This window comes from Akebia trifoliata, chromosome 15, assembly GCF_017979445.1.
Source record: "Akebia trifoliata isolate Shusen 1 chromosome 15, ASM1797944v1, whole genome shotgun sequence".
NCBI classification, from domain to species: Eukaryota; Viridiplantae; Streptophyta; class Magnoliopsida; order Ranunculales; family Lardizabalaceae; genus Akebia; species Akebia trifoliata.
In genome coordinates, this window is record NC_141389.1 from 25,736,490 (window position 1) to 25,753,331 (window position 16,842).

The window sequence follows — 16,842 nt, forward strand, 5'->3', positions numbered from 1 at the left end:
TGGGATGTCCATAGAGTCGAATTAACAACCCAATATATAATATATATATATATATATATATAGGGTCCCGTTCGCCACCCTTAGTTTTACCACACACTTTAACAAACGCATTTTGTCTTACATGGGTTAGAAGTTTCGGAATGAGCTGATTTTTGGTGAGGATGATCTCTATGGTGAGGAGATCATCCTCACCAAAAATCAGCTCATTCCAAAACTTCTAACCCCATCAAAATTGATTTACAAAAATGGACGGTCCACGATTTTTCAACGTGTAAACATGGGGCTAAACATTTCGGAATGGGCTGATTTTTGGGGAGGATGATCTTCTAATCATAGAGATCATCCTCACCAAAAATCAGCTCATTCCAAAACTTCTAACCCATGTAGGACAAAAAACGTTTGTTAAAATGTATGGTAAAACTTAGGGTGCTGAACATTTCCCATATAATATATATATATAGGGTGGCGTTCAAGGGCCAACTTTTTAGCAAACTTTTTGGCAAAACATTTTTCAAAACATAGGTTAGAGGTTTTGGAATGGGCTGATTTTTGGTGAGGATGATCTCTACGGTGAGGAGATCATCCTCACCAAAAATCAGCCCATTCCAAAACTTCTAACCCATGTTTTGAAGTTGAAAAATCGTGGACCGTCCATTTTTTATAACTGTTTTTGATGGGATTAGAAGTTTTGGAATGGGCTGATTTTTGGTGATGATGATCTCCTCACCGTAGAGATCATCCTCACCAAAAATCAGCCCATTCCAAAACCTCTAACCTATGTTTTGAAAAATGTTTTACCAAAAAGTTTGCTAAAAAGTTGGCCCTTGAACGCCCCCCCATATATATATATATTATATTATTAATTTATTAATATATTTACAAAAATTTAAATTATTAGAAATTTTAGAGGTACATTTATTTTCTACTTTACTTTCAATATGAGAAGATGTACATCTAAACATAATTGAATGGAGGAATAAGATTTATTTAGTCAATCTCAAATATTTATAATAAGTCTTTGTCAATGATGATGAAATTTATTTCCTGTTTTCATATAAAGAATGTTGGTTATTTATAACCATCTCGATTGATTTTTAGAAACACTAGAGAAGTTGTAAAAAATAAAAATGAACGGCCAAAGCTTAAAATTCATTTTCTTCTCAAAAATCGAATTTTGCATTGGATTATATCCCCTTGGTTAGCACATAATTATGAAAATCTTAAATATTGAGGTAGTGCAGATGAATCGTGTATGAAAAAAATCATTTTTTTATTATTTATGACAACTAGATTTGACTGGAAAGAGAAAACATGAAAATGATTGTTAAGGGAGATTGCTTAAAATCAATATTACCATCAAAGCCTTATCCTAAAGATTACGGTCAGTTAACGAATCATATTCATCCACTTAATTTTGTCTACAGTCACACCTTCTATTGAGATCATGGTTTCAAAACTCATCCGAGATCGAGATGTATCGTCTAAGTCGTCTCAATATTAGGCATGGATGAGACGGACAGACAGACAAGTCAATGTATCGGACAAGAATTAAAACTCCACGTCCATTTTTCTCATTGTTGAACAAGACATCTCAAACGTATTAGAAAACTCGTCCGAGACAACTCAGTTTCATTCACAGAGAAAACAAGACGCCAAAACGAGTTTTAAAATCATGATTGAGATAGACTTGTGATGATATAAATAAACCTACTAGACCCACTTCTCGGCCAGAATTTTTAAAGTTCTTTAATGGTACAAAGACGTTACTTAATATAATTATTTGTATTTTACATAAAATAAAGAACCAAAATTTCCTAAGTGTAATAAGCTTGTCCGTTAAACAAAACTCAATTATAAACCTAATTGGATCCAATTTTCCACATGTAGGAGACCCTTTCCATGGCTTACTTTGCTTATGGGAGCATCATATTCCTTGGCAAAGATATGCAGCGATGTTTGGATGAAATTTCAGAGTAGCACTATCCCATCCCTGGATTTGTTGTACCAAAAGGAGATAAAAGTGGCAATGGGAAAATCCTGATTTTATGCCTTGCTTAAACGAGCATAAAATAATTATATTAAAGCTTTTTTTTTATTTATTGAACTTCTTGTCTTCACTCAAAGCTCACTATAATATAATTCTAGCATAAAGATCAAGTGGTGTTTGGATGCAAACGTCTAAATAAACTAAATGACAGTTAGGAGATTACTGCTTGGTCTGCAAGGATTATGGGGCTCTAAAATAATCCTCAAAATGATTCAATTTTTATATATTTATAATCTACATAATTAAGAGCTTGTCTATCACATGATACTCCTCCATTACAAGCAGACTCTTTAAAAAAGATTTTAAAAAAAAACGATATTAATTTAGTACACTGGGCTTAATCTAAAGTCATCAAAGTGGATCCACAGAAACCATAACACTATGTGAAAAAGGAGGGTAAATTCAGCACCAAGGTCCATCCAACTTAACCTTTTTTTCATGTAATGTTCAAAAGAATCGCGTCAAATTTACCCTTTTTTCACGAAGTGTAAGCATGGCATCTTTAGTTAGCAATCCATTTGAAGTAAAGAATTAAGTTTATGTGCAAAATTAAGTGTTCTTATCCCTTGCTTCAAAGGGTGTAACTTTGTGATAGTGTATCAAAATAATTATTATATAATTTGTTGTTGGATTCATATCAACAAGCATTATGATGAGGCTCATAGAATGATAGTCCTTCTAGTTGGTTTACAATCGCCAAAATAGGCAATTTTAGAGGTTAGAGTACACAATCAAACTTTTGAGATGTTTGGTTCAGATTATAGAACCTGATTCTCGATTCCGATTATAGATTATCAAAATCAGATTATAAAAACTGATTTCTAGAATCCAAAATCTCATTTCTAACCCAAAATTAGTCAATTGTACATATTAATATTGAAAATTAGAGTAAAAATACTTTCCTCACAGATTTAAAATAATGGATATTTGAGAGAAAAAGTCAGATTTTTTAAAAGAGAATTAAAAAGAGAGTATTTAGGTCATTGTCTGTTAGTTTTCAAGTGAATTATACATTAAGGAGCATGTTGAGATTACCCAAAAAATTATGATGATTTTGCATTTTTATATAATTTAAAAATATATATTATTAATATTATTATTAGTTATATTATTATTATTATTATTATTATTGCAAGATGTATTCCATAATCGTCATAAGTGGATGGTGTGTGAGAATCATGAGAAACAGTGTGAGAATTATTTATATTTGTGATCAAATCAAGTCGACAATCTAAACCAAACGATGAATCGGATTCTAGAATCCTATTATGAACCAAAATCAAATTCTAGAATCCGAAACAAATGCCCCTTTGTATTTTTAATAGATTTCATTTTAGTGTATTTTGGGATATTTTGAGTCCATGACAATTTTAAAAAGTCAGTTACTAATTATTTCACAATTAGTAGGGAAGATTTAGGTGGTTTAAAACTTTATATATATATATATATATATATATATATATATATATAGGGAAATGTTCAGCAACAAACATTTTGGCAAAACATTTTTCAAAACATGGCTTAGAGGTTTTGGAATGAGCTGATTTTTGGTGAGGATGATCTTTATGGTGAGGAGATCATTGTCACCAAAAATCAGCCCATTCCAAAACTTCTAACCCCTTAAAAAATGATTTACAAGAAATGGACGGTCCACGATTTTTCAGCTTGTAAACTGGGGCTAGAAGTTTTGGAATGGGCTGATTTTTGGTGAGGATGATCTCCTCACCATAAAGACCATCCTCACCAAAAATCAGCCCATTCCAAAACCTCTAACCTATGTTTTGAAAAATGTTTTGCCAAAATGTTTGTCAAAATGTTTGTTGCCGAACGAGACCCATATATATATATAGAGAGAGAGAGAGAGAACATTTCAAACAATTAGGAGTTCGGTACTATAAATAAGCGTTATAACACAATTTAAAATCCAAAATTGAATACAATTGAAGTCTATTTACTTGAGATTTTGTCTTTGTCGATTGAAGATTGTGTTTTAGGTATAAGACAGCAACTTTCTCCATTTCCACACGTAACAACTTTGTCGAAGAAGAGAGAGATAAAAAATAGAATAAAATCGTGCTGGAGTAATATCAAAATTGACATCTTTTGGGATATTGGTGTGCACAGAATCATAGATGCTTCTCACTCGTATCTCAAACAAGCATCTATGGTACTATAAACACATCCACGTCAGCAATGTCTGAAACAGTGTCAATTGCAATATCACTTTAACATTTTCCAATAAAATATTTTCATAAAATGAGAACCATGAATAAAAACAGATATCGCATGCAACAAATATATGTAGTGTTGAAAAACTTTAACGTAATATTATTATTCCCACAAAATGTTTGGAACACATAGAAGCTCACTCATATCTATACCTTTTAGGATTTAATGATTGTCTGTATTAATCCTTTTTCATTGACATCTCTACTTTATAAAGCAATCATTGTTATTATTAAACCCTTTTTTCTTCACTAAAGTAACTAAAGCTAACCATACCTTATTCTTTTAGCTTGCAAGTCTAGCACCCCACCAATTTCTATAATGCACCCAACTGCATCATGTATGTAATGCAATTCATCAACCCCAAGCGTCCGATCTTCCTAATGATAAATTCATCGAATGGTGTAAAAGTAGTTGGATCAGCCAAAGGCCAAGGTCCACACCAAAATAAATAATTTCTAATCTAATTTCTAGTAAAACATTATTAATAATACGAGGACATTAGTAATCCCAAACTGTGGCAATGTATCACATAGCATCCCATGTCTCCAAGTATCTACAATTTCAGTATGTACCCAGGGACACTGCGTGAAAAAAGGGTAACTTTGACACGAAGGTCTGTTGAATTTGCTTGGATTTAATCAAATTCAATGGAACTTCGGGTCAAATTCACCTCTTTCTTTCAAATAGTGGGGTGATCTATAAAATCATATACCTTCAGCTTAGCACTAGGTTTCTTAGAAGGAAAGGGAACTCATATATGTTCATTCAAAATCCCAACAATGTAAACATGAAAACCAACAGTTAAGATAAGATACGTACCTTGAGAGTCCATCATTTATCCCTAAAATTTATCTTGACAGTTGGATTTCTTATAAACACAGTTAAGATTTTGAGTGAACATATGAGTTCCCTTTCCGTGAGTCTACATATACCCACCCTTCTTTGAAGCATTGCTACCATGAGGCAATCTTAACGCCTCACCATTCAACAAACCTTAATTATCACAAGCTAAAAGGGGATTTTAAATAGGACATAAGTTTGGAGGCCACGAGGATGGACCCGTTAGACGCCCCTAGCTCGATGCTCTACTCAATGAATGTACTTGACCATTCAAAGCATTGTACATTGGCCACATACTAATTAGGTGGTGACAATTCAAGATCACTCTCATATGCATGTAAGGACTCAACCAAAGGCATGGTCTTGCATAAATAATACAACATCACGATTCATTCATTTTTTTGCCAGCTAATGGCACAATTAAACCTTAGCCATGGAAGTATTTTAATCATTTCACCCCCTTATATGTATATATATATGTGTGTGTGTGTGTGTGTGTGTGTGTGTGTGTGTGTGTGGGTCCCATTCGACAGACAATGTTTGTTCTATATGGGTTAGAAGTTTTGGAATGGCTGATTTTTTGTGAGGATGATCTCTAAGATCATCTCACAAAAAATCGGCTTAATTTGAAACTTCTAACCCTATCAAAAGTCATTTAGAATTGTAGACCATTGATTTTTTACTGTTAATTTGTAAATCACTTTTAATGGGATTAGAAGTTTCTGATTACCTTAATTTTTTGTGAGGATGGTCTCCTCACCATAGAGAATTAGAGATCATCATTGCAAAAAAAACAGCCCAATTCAAAAAATTTAATCCGTATAGGATAAATTTTGTCTCTTAACGTTGTCTACCGAATACTACCCTATATATATATATTATATATATGGACAACGTTCGGTTGCCAAAATGGGAACCAAAGTTTTGTAAATCATATTATATATTGCATTGTATACTCTATGCTTCTTTATCTTTGGTAACGGTGATCGAACAACCATTAACTTTTTTTTAGATGGTAACATAAGGTCAGATTTGTCACTCAACACTTCCTTGCATTACTAAGGCGTACATTAATTGTTATTTAAGCTCTCATTTTTCATTGTATTTGTAGGAGTTATTTTATTGAGATCTTTCATCCCTTCTTATTCAATAATCTCCAGTTGATGCTCTCATTGGTTTTCCTATGAAAACACTCTAACCATCAAGTTAAAATTCAAGTTAACATAGTAAAAATTTAGACTCAGAGAAATTGCATACATTTACCTTTAGTTGAACATCTATTTATATATTCCCTTAAGTAATCCTCTTAGATCTGGATTTCCAATCCAAGTTTATCCATTTGGAAGTTTCCTATTAAGATTCTCTTTCTTAATTGTGCAAAATTTGGAGTTATCCCCATGCCACGCAAATAACTCATAATTTAACATGGTTCTGAAGTATCATGAATCATTTCCTTGATTTTCGTAGATGGTTGCATCCTTTTTTTTTTTACATAGAACTTCGCGTTGAAATATGGTACTGACTATTGGGACCATAACTTTTCAATTGAGTCGTTCCTCGCTCTCAACATCAATCAAAATCCCTAGTACCTTACCCTTCAAGAGTTTACTGATTAAATGACCCATGCTAAACGATCTGAATTCTACTACGAGCCGGCATTCTAAATCTCACCATTCGAGTAACATTCATGTACCTACATCTGAATTCTAGTACGAGTTGAGATTCTAAATCTCACCCTTCGAGTAACATTCATGGACCTACATTTGCTTCAATACGATCAAGTTCTTACTTATTGTAAGAAAGTGTAACTTCTTAGAGAAGATGTAAGAGAAGGTTGTGAGAAGAGTTAAAATAAGTAGAAGGGAATATTGGAGGAGAGAAAGTATATAGTTGAAAAAGGAGAAATTACTAAACCAGCTATCTATTTTGAAAAATGATTGAATTGGTCATCTTTTTAATATTTATGACATAGATACATATCCAATTTCATAATCATTTCTTACCATCATAAGATGTAGGGCCGTTGTGCTAACAACTTTATGAATTTACCTTTTTATTATTGATTTGAATATTGGTTGACTGGAAAAGTAAATAGTAATGAACTGTAAATATGACTGTACACTATATAACTATTTTGGTTAAAATAATTATGAAATTAGACATATTACCATCTTTTTTTAATTACCATATTACCATCTTTTGTAAATATTAATAATATAGATAATTCAATAATTTTGCAAAATACCCATTAGCCACTAGGGGTTAGTTGAGATGGTACGCCACAATTGGGTTTGCTCCCCAGGTCGTGACTTCGAGTCTCTGTATGTCCCTCCACATAACGTGACAACTTACCTGTTGTAATGCGTGACAGGGTGGGATGATGTGTGTGGTCCCAAGTAGATTAGTCTCGCCTAAGGTAGGGATACTCTCCGGGCTACCTTAAAAAAATTTACAAAATGCTTGACCATTTTCATTAAAAAAAACTTCCTCGAAAAAAAGGTGATAATGATTGCTAGATGATAGCCAAATCTCATAAGATTATTAAGTTTTTGGTTTGGAGGGACTTTGACATATAGGATCAAAGATTGTCTAATGTTGTGAGCTTAGCCAAAAATATAAAATAAAAACTACAATTTTGCGAAAGGAACTTGGCTGCAGGCTAATGTTTTAAAAGTGGATCGTTTAAGATATCCATATCTCATAATTAATCATTCTTTAAGTTATCTATAGCTCATTATATTTATAAAGTATTCGTTCTCAAAATAAGCCTATAAAGGTAAATTCAGTCAAATGAACATAAAATTAGTACCCATTTTGGTAAAAATAAATAAATATCAAAATGAGTATATCCTTTTTGATAAATTATTTAAAGATAAAAAAATTTCCAAATCATACCTATCTACTTTTATTTCTATTTTTACCTAAACCCAACCCTTTGAATTGCTTCCTTGGAAGTATACTACGAACTGTGAAGTAGAAAACATAGAAGGGTGAATTATCATTTTGTGAGTTGAAAATGAATTATTTACAATTCTAGCTAACTGTTCATTTTAATTATCAAAACTTGAATGGTCACATTTTTGTTATAAAAAAAAATTCAAACAGTAATAGAACTGTGACTTTTGAAAACCTCCCAATTCGTTATCATTCATGTTCTGATAATTAAAATGAACAATGAGCCAGAATCGTAAATTCTTCAAACGTTGATCACTTTTTCGTAAATATCCCAATATAGAAAGAACATTTAGCTTAAACAAAAAGCTAAACTGTCTCCTATAAAATATAAAATATAAATATATAGAAGGATGATTGGGGTTATATATAAAATCAAACCTTCCATCTGATTCTTCTCTGGTGTGCATCCGAATCTTCAAATTAAAAATGAAAAATAAAAAAATAATAATGAAAAGCAGTCTCTATTTTTTTATGTCTTAAAACATTAAATAAAGAAATCTTATTTATCTCACAAGAAGACAAATGTCGTCTCTTGCATTGACTCTGCATGATGGGAAGTGAGGACAAGAATAGTTTTCTCTTTTTCAACGGTTGGCAAACCTATCAAGAATTGAATTTGCAAGCTGTATTCAAATTATTAATAATAATATAAATTATAGGGTATATTAGAAACACCCCCCTATAAAATTGATGATATCAAGTTTACCCTCTTGCAAAATGCAAGATTAAGCTTACCCCTTTCGCCCAACATCTTTTTCTTGATGATTTAACGGTGAAATTTTAATATTTTCTAGTCATTAAGGATTTAATGAGTGTTTTGAAGAAAAAATCAAAATTTCACCGTTAAATCATCAAGAAAAGACAATATTGACATACAATAAGGGGAGTAAGCCTAATCTTACATTTTGAAAGGGGATGAACATAATATCACTAATTTTATAAGGGGTATTTTTAAAATACCCTAAATTATATGCTGTATCAACCTCGTTGATAATCATTGTGCGTCTCTTTCAATCTAGGCCATCCCCGTGACTATGATAGGCTTATAGTCATCCGTTGGGGGGCCTACCATGTAAAGTGGAATCATAGATCATAGCCCAAATATTGATGGCTCATGATGTTTCACAATGTCAACACCTTGAATGGGCCATAGAGCCAAAATCACACATATTGAATGATTTGGATCATCTCGACATAATTGTTAGATTGGTCTTAGTACAATCTTATTCCAATATGTGTGATCCTAACCCCCCAAAGGATAGTTCGATTATAAAAATTACGACAAGGATTTACTCTTTCTGATCGTGTATTTGAAATTGGGTGGTATCCTGATTTACTCTGTTGCATATGGAGAAACTTCTGTGTCGAGTTAGGATGTGCGACTATAGAGACTAGTCTCTTCTCAGATGGCATGCAACTAAAATAAATAAATAAATAAATAAAAATGTGAATCTTTGAGAATTAATATCTTTTTTCTAGAAAAAAAAAAATTTTAAATACCCAAAGTTCACTAGTTGGAAGTAACTACTATCGCACGTGGGGAGCATATGAGACCAGAAGTCATATTGTAATTCAACTCCCGGTAGCACAATAACAAAATCTTTTTATATAAATGTGATTGTGTGGACCAATAAAGACCAAGTATGTGTTGTGGTAATTTATGTAATTTAGTTAACCTAGAGGGTTATTTAAGATGGAGTGTCAAATACAAGAGGTTGGACTGGGATTCGGGATCGCTTTCGAGATGACGTCATGAGTTGCGTGGTAGAGAGGGCTATCTTCGTTACCCATGTGTCTCACGGGCGGGAAAATCATTATTTGAAATCGCGCCAAATGAACGGTCGAAACGTGGAGATCTTTTCTGATTGATTTGTGGGACCCACAAGAGTTTGTTAAATGTCACGCTTCATCTTGATTTGTTGTGGTTTTGTATCGAGGCTCTCGAACACATGGAATCAATCAATCATCTCATCTACTGTACGGCTTCAATAAGTCTTTTAATTTAATAATTTAAATTTTAAACTAATAGGTAACGATGACATCCTCCTCAGGATCATACCAATGATGCTTTAATATTTTATTGGTTACGTTACACGTTATCTGTGACTGGGAGTAAATTAAAGTTTTGTAGACGCCTCGGGATTTGTGCTTTAAACTCGAGGATCATTTATGAGGTTTAATAGGCTGACTTTCATTAGGCCCAAATCCTATCTTAAAAGAGGGATTCTACTTAAGATTAAGATCTTATTGGGCCTTAATTGATTAGGCCTAATATCAGAACTAATGGATTTTGTTTGATTTTCTGGTTTTGTGCACTTTCAAAATCAAATTTTGCTACTTTTCGTCATAATGGACATAATAGTGACAAAGTCGGGGCTCGGGAATAATTCGTAGAGAGAAAACTTTGGAAAAATTGGTAAAAGTCGATAAAGCCGGGAAAATGTCAAATAGATTAAAAAGTAAAAAATAATTATTTTAAGTATAATGGGAATCTAATAATATTATTAGTTGAAAAACCGTTAGAGATTAAAGTAAACTTGTTATGTTATAATGTGTTTACTTTTGTTACAAAATTATAGATCTATCTACATATAATAAACTTATATACAATAAGTGGCTGACCTAATCAGATCGAAATGAGCATTGTTAGGCCCTAGTCCTGCTCGAATTTTATGGGCTAAAAAAATATGAACCCAATTCAAATTTTGCAGCCTCAAAGTCAAGCCATAAATTGTCTTGTATTCTGTTGGTGTAGAGTTTCGGGAGTGCAAGGGACAACGCCCTCTCCCAAGGGCTCTGGAGTGGAGCCCTCAACCCAATATTTTTTAGGTTTACGAAAAGGATAATTTTATAATATTTTCTTGGGTATTGTTAAGGTGTGCCATAAATACATTAAATACACCTTGGGATCTAAATTTTGTACCAAAACTATCCTCAAAAAATTACCTCCTAAATGCTCGTTAACAAGACGTTATTTTCTTACGAATTTTCTATTTTTGGGAGTTTCTTATTTGGGGAGATTTACATGTATTAATAACTCTTGGATTTAAAAATAGAAATCTATAGGGTTGTAAAACATATGAGAAAATGGTGATTGCTTTTGTTTTGATTTGTAGGCGTAGGCACACTATTGAACCACATAAATTCTTGTTTGCGATTTTTGTCTCTTTAATTGTTGTTTCCCTTTTTCACAAATATAAACAAAATAATTATTTGACTTCACCACAAATTCAATTACTATTTATATTTTCTTTGTAAATAAAGTTGAGAAAATCCTCTTTAAATTTTAGTTTTTCAACTTTGCTACATATTTGTTATAGAACCTAAATACTCTCATTTGCAACTAGGTCTATAAAGAGAATGGTCAGTCTTTTTTATTGGTGTAATAGTCCTTAAATCTCTTTCTTCTCATTCGTTCTTAATTTCCATTTTTTATTTTACTCACTCTCGATTCAAATAATGAATCATGCACCACTAATAGATTCAAAAATAGAACAAGAACATGTACATCTTTCTATAGTTTCTAGAAGAGAAAGAATATTATAATTGTCTTATTTTTTTTTAAATAATTATTGAAAATGAGATTTTTAATGGATAATGCATTGGGAAGTTGTGTCCAATATAACTAGACATTATAATTATCTTTTTGTAACATTTTATGAGGAATGACATTTCTATTGGACCATTTTTTAATCAATTTTCAATGGAGGTATTTTTGTCAACTACAATAATCAACTTGTATCAATGGGAACATTTTCTTCATTCAAGAATTTATGGTATTGTGGAGCTATTATGAAAATGTGCAATTAAATTGAAAATGTAAGAACTATAGAGAAAATTTTCTCAACTTTAAGGTAAAAATGTAAATAGTACTTGACTTTGGGTCCAAGCTAATAATTTACTTAAAGAGTTTTTTTTTTTTTTACTCGTAAAATATCATTTTATGGCATCATTTCAAATACCCATTTTATAAACCCACAAAATATCGGGATCAAATCCTCTGTAACACCATTTTCCTATAGCGCCCAATAACTCTTGTTCTACTGCCCACAAAACATCACTTGTTTTAAAAATAACAATTCAGATCTCTTGTATTTATGGTTTGGATCAGATATGAATTTTTTTTTAACATAATCCATGACAATGAGAATGTACAGTCACTGAATCTCCAATTTTCAAATACTTTTTAATAGTGTATTTAAGTTTGTGGTTGACGTGGCACTCTCTTAATCATCTAAGTGTGCTATAGGAAAAGAGTACTACAGAGGATCCGCTCCCCAAAATATCAGAGCGAAATATCAAAATTAGAACATTTCATCATACTTCCCTTCTAGAGTAGTTTATCAACATTCTTATATTCTTGGGATACCATTTATTTTAGTGGACGTCGAAAGAGAATTCTCTCCCATCTATTAATCCTACGTTAATAACAAGATTAACACATCCCAACCACTATGTTTCGTCATTTCTTCTTGTTGTTTAGCACTTTTGTTTGTATTTTAGTAATTTTTTTATATAAAAAAAAAAAAAAGGTTAACGAGTTATTATTGTCTAAAGACTTCAAATAAAAAGAACAAAAAAATTTAGTGAATTAGGAGGAATCATTTGTCTTACTTGTGATGGGTTCATTGAAAAATATGTTGCTAGGGTTTTTTTTTCCTGACAATTGGCCAAAATTAATAAGTAAAAATACTAATTGTTATATGGTATAGGTTGAGAAAACTAAAGAATATTCAACTTGGGAAAGCAATTAGTGACTCACACAAGTGTACAATATAATTAATGAAATTCAACATCAAGTAGTTCTATTAGTGGTTGAACTACTCTAGTTTCTTTCACATATATCATTGAAGTTTTGATAAAACAATACTTTAAGAGTTTTAGTTTTATTTATTTTCTTTCTAATGATTTGGCTTTGGAGATTGGTGACTTGAATTGTTTAAGAAGCCCAAAGTTTTGTTTGGATGGTATAGTTGTTTTGATTTCTAGTGAATATTTTTGTGTGGAGGAATGCTAGTAAGCAATGCCTTAAGTATTGTTTCATTTCTTTTCTTAATTTCTTACTTTAAAAATAATCATCATTTAGTGCTTCTATCGGATGAATTTCTTGTTTAAGTCGAGTTTCCTAAATAAATCATTTAGTGACAATTTTTACAAAGTATATTTAAAAATAATAACTTTTTTGGGGTGTTTAGGTAATTATATTATTAGTTAAGGATATTTTGATCATTTATTTGACATCTTAAACCCGTTTTAAGGGTGTTTTAGTCACTTATGTTTGATTGCAGACGGAAAATGATTTTTTTCATGTGTTTGGTTGTATTTTTCATATGAAAAATGATTTTTCACTATCCTCCAAAAGTCCCGCAAAACTTGGATTTCATTTTCTATCACAAAATCAAAATCCTAACTTTATCTCTTCTTCTTCCCCACCATCACATTCACCATCACCGTCACTGACCACCGTCCTCTCTCTCTCTCTCCTCCTCTTCTTCCTCAGATTTTTTTTTCTAGATGAAATCAAATAATGAAATTTGATTTTCTAACTCTATCTATTTTCCACCAATAGTTTTCCATGGAAAGTCACTTTCCATGCAATCAAACACCCCCTAAAGGGGGGGAGGGAGAGCATTCTAATATGAAAAGCTTTAGAGAGATTTACAAGGAAGACCTATCCATTAAAATTTTATTTAAAAAACTTCATTTCTTTATCAAGTTTGTTACTTGAACAAACCTTACTTTATGAATCGGGCTATCATGACTAACTTAGTAAGATTTTGATTATCAAATTGGCAATCCAACAATACAGTCTTATAGATTTCATGGAACAAATCAAATTCCAAATAAAAAAAGAAAAAAAAATTAAAAAACAAAACCTTTTTTTGAGCTTGATAGTAGGTGTTGAAAATGGATTGCTACCAAACACCAACTAACCCTTGACATCAGATAATGTTTTTTGATACCACAAATTAATGCGGTTAGAATCCAATCTAAGGTATGTCAAGTAACAAATTAACTGCATAAATTTGAATTTTATGATGTGAATCCCCACGCCAAGGTTTGCTCAGTAACAAACTTGATAAACTGAGGTCTAGTTGGTAACAAACTTCATAAACTAAGGTTCCTTCGGAGTAGTTAGAACTCCAAGGGAGTTTTTGTAATAAAAATGTAACAGTTAGGTCTTCCGATAAATCTATCAAAAGTTTATAACTTTAAGTTGCACTAAATTCCCCTAAAAGTTGGAAGTAGAAAGTTGGTTTGGACAACTTTCAAGACCACTTTAAAATTTCGATCCCATTTGTTGGGATCAAATTCGATTACCTGTCCACTTGCATGCATTATGACACTATTTCATGCCCACAATCCCCTGAGTTCTAATTTTTAGCACACCCCTTTGTAGACCTACACACCACCAATCAAACTGATTGTGGATGATTTCTATCCATTGGATTTCTGTAATTAAATCACAAGCTTTACGAATATTTTGTCCATATGGACCAGGACACGTGTTATGTGACTCGCATTGCATTCAATGAGGAGATTTGAGGGCTTAGACCCATAGCTCAGTTGGTTTGAAGCGTTGCAAAAAAATTCGAAGTCGTGGGTTCATTCAAGCCCAGCTTACTTGTAAAAAAAAAAAACCAAAAAAAAAAAAAAACAAGGAGATTGAGAGCTATCATGATGTGTTAAATTAATGGATAATTTAAAGGTTGATTTATCAAAACATGTGTTGAAATTTGAATTTTTTTCCAATACATGTAGTAAATTATTCATTTTAATTTTGAAAATGGTAAGTTATCATTTTGAAATTAAAATATTTTACGTGAGTAAAAAAAAATCATTGTTTTAAACAATTGTAAACCTATTTTTGTGAGAATTACCTCAAAGACTTATTTTTTGAAAATATATATGAAAAAGTCCCTTCTGAAAAAATATGGATTTTTTAGTACTCATTTTATCAAATATCAGTTTAAAAAGGATTTTTAAAGAGAAAATGCCGTAATTACCCTTTCAATGAATTTTAAGATTGAAAAAAACGTGTTTATTTCTAATCCTATGTTTTAAAATTAATGACATGTCTCTTAACTATGGTCATCTCTTATATATATAAAAATCTATATGAAAAAAAAAATCCATATTTTTTCATCCCAAAACTAATGACTTTTAACTCACATGGATAATGATGATGATGATGGAGATGAGTATGGTTATCATCATGAACATTAAACTAATTTGATTTATGTATATTATATTTATTAAAAAATATAAATAGTTAAAATATTATTTTAAAACTTGACTTGATTGTTCATCGAATTGATTCAACTAAAACGTTAGCAACTCTACTTAAATGAGTCAGATAAAATTATATTGAATTTATGAATATATTTTAATAAATAAAAATATTTATTTTTTAATTCATACAAATTTTAATAACCAAATAAATTGGTCAAGTTTTTATTTGCCTAGGTATATTTTTAGATTAAACCACTTTGTAAAGTTGTTAAGAGGGTATTTTAGGTATTTTTTGTACAAATTCTTCAAAAGATCTTTAATAGGTGAATATTTTAGTAAGTGGTAGTCATATTATTTTCTAGGGGACTAATCAATACATATTCTCAATAAATAGTCCCTCACAGTCATTGTCTCAATATTTTATCCGCTTTAATGCTAGTAAATAGTAATTTTTCCCCATTCACACAAAATGTCTTAATTCCAAAAATAATGATTTACCTTTCTTGAAATTTTCAACTTTTTCTTGAGGGTTTGGTAATTCCCCTAGTTTAAACCCTTCCATATATTAGTGAAGAGTTGTGATACTCTGACTCCCCTGCGTGATGTACTCAAAATAATCTCCTGATGTGGCATGTGCTAAAATCATAGATTTTTGTCTCGAGATACACATATGCACATCCCCATAAATATGTGCAGTTGTGTATCCTTAGGCAAAAATATCTATGATTCTAGCACATGCCACATCGAAGAGAGTAATTTTAGTAGGCCACGTGGGAGAGTTAGAAAATCATTACTCTTTAATGAATACTTGAGATATCCTGTGTTTTCAAATGAGTCATACACGTTCCACCATAATCCTCTATAAGTGATTGATGTAAATGACTGAATTATCAAATCTTCAAAATTCATTTTTTAGGAGCTGTTATTGGTACACAACTTTTACATATTATATCCCAATTAAAAATAAGTGAATGGTTGAGAATAAGTAAAAGTTGGGTGTCAATAGAAGTTCTCTCATTTTATGTATTTTTTGCTAGATTTCTATGTTTTAGGTTTAGAATTTTATATAAGCCTAATTATAAATGTAAACAACTATTGACATAATTTACACGGAGTGTTACAATGTTGAGATTATAATTTGAGCCAAACCTTTGTAAAGTTCAAAGGGTGTGTTTTAATCTTTAATTGGGGTGTGATAAATAAGTTAAGAATTTTGATTGTAATAAGTAAAAGTTGGGGTGCCAATAGTATCTCTCTTTAAAATTCCTTCATTTTTTACCATGGATTCTAGTGAACAGATGGCCACTTCTTCTCCATGTAATTTGATTAATTACTATTTTTTATTCTAAACGATTTTGCCAAATAAGTTCAAGAATGAAGATGATGAGAAAAAAAAAATCAAGAGTTTCTTAAACACAAAATAATCCATCTATATAATAGGTGCCAACTCACTTAGTTCTTACAATCTTTAGGTGATGATATCAGAGACCTAAGTTCAAATCCTACTAACACTGGGTTATTGAACTCATTAAAAATGA